This window comes from Acipenser ruthenus, chromosome 9, assembly GCF_902713425.1.
Source record: "Acipenser ruthenus chromosome 9, fAciRut3.2 maternal haplotype, whole genome shotgun sequence".
In the NCBI taxonomy this organism is placed as follows: Eukaryota; Metazoa; Chordata; class Actinopteri; order Acipenseriformes; family Acipenseridae; genus Acipenser; species Acipenser ruthenus.
The window spans coordinates 52,663,523-52,665,392 of NC_081197.1; positions in this window are offsets into that span (position 1 = coordinate 52,663,523).

Below are 1,870 nucleotides of genomic sequence, written 5' to 3' on the forward strand. Positions count from 1 at the left end.
TCGACACAGACTCATTGGTTTAGTATCTGTGACGCTTATGTAACTACAAAAGGTTGTATAACCACATTGCAAACAGCTTGAAACAGTCTTTTGAAAACTAAACCTTCATTTTCAAACTGGTAATTTATTTAGTCCTACAGCATTTATACAGTCAACATGTTGCTGAAAAAAAAGCAAATCAGCCATTTTTTTTTTTATTTTTATTTTTTTAACAATGTCAAATCACTTTTATCCTGCCTGGTCATTGTGGCTCCACCATATTAGAAAGGTGGACAGTGTTTATTTATTTTACTCTTTTTTTTTTTTTCACAAGACCACACAAAATAGACATTGCTTTTAAAGGTGTTTGCCAAATAAATACATACATACATAAATAAATAAATAAATAAATAAATAAATAAATAATAGATTACTCAAATGTGTTCCTTCAAGATGACTGCCAAGTTATTAAGATGTACCACTGTTCTTGTTCCTTCAAAATTACTGCAAAGTTGTAAATTTGGTGTACCACGGCTCCTGGTCTTCAAAAATGGCTTTGAAATTATTAGTGCAATACCGTGTTCTTCAAATTGCTCGGAGGAGTAACAAAGAGGTCCTTACTGCTTTACCTAAACAGAATTATATGCAAGTATTACATAAGGTTAACACTTATCAAGTTACTTAAGAACAGAGGTAAACCCAAGATAAAGACAAAAAACATATGCGTACATGTGATTAGATAACAGCTATCTTACACCATAAATGGGGATGGGATAAAAGCTGGAACAAGAAGCAACGTCCCAGAACCCTTTTTCTATCACCAAAAAGCTCCCGGAACAACATAACACTGCTGAAAAAAAAATGAACCCATAAGGACAGGATACAGAGGGAGCTGGACAGGCAGACAGAGAGAGATGGATATAGGGAGACAGGGGGAGCTGGACAATTGATTAATACATATTATTGTAGTAGATTAACTGATTTAATGAATAAAAGCCATTTAAGTTCATGTTGTGCTTTTTATGCTGCTTATAAACATGTGCAATGCAATACTGCATTAGAAAAATATTACCCTACCTTACTTTCTTAGCATTGAATTATTACTATATATATATATATATATATATATATATATATATATATATATAAATTTATTTATTTTATGTATTATATTATTATATTATATTTATATATCCTCCTTTCCTTAAATTCCGCACTCCAATTGTCAGCAAAAGCCTCACCAACACCTGCGCCTTCTCCTCATCATCTGCACTCTTTATCCCCTTTTAGTATTGGAATCTCTTTAAAACCACATTGTAACCGCAGTCTCCTCCACCTATCTCCCATGGATGGTATGTCACTAATTTCACCACACCATTTTCTCCAACTACTTTTTTGTTGCCCTTTTAATCACCCTCTGTGCTATGGCCTTCTTTTTTATAATCTTCAAAATTCCTACTATTTCTTTAACTGCATCCTCACACTCCTCACTCCACCATGGCACCGGATTCTGTCCCACACTCCTAGGTTTCATAATTGGGATTGACTCATTTGCCACACATCACTGGAAACGAATGAATCATTAATGACCTCCTCACATTTAAAAGCATACAAATCCCAATTTGCTGTCTTAAAATTCCACCTTGCACACCTTCTTTTCTATTACCAGTAATACCATTTCCTCTATTAATACAAATTGGAAAATGATCACTCCCATACGAATACTCATTTACTTTCCGTTCACATTTTCCTGCTATACTCAAGGGTGTATAACTGCAGGTCAGAGGCTTCTCTGTGGTGGCTTAGCTATAGGAGCTTAGCTGTGGTGGGCAGTGCGCGTGCAGCTTCAAAATACGTCTTTACTGAAGGCGTTACAGCCCCTGTCACGTAA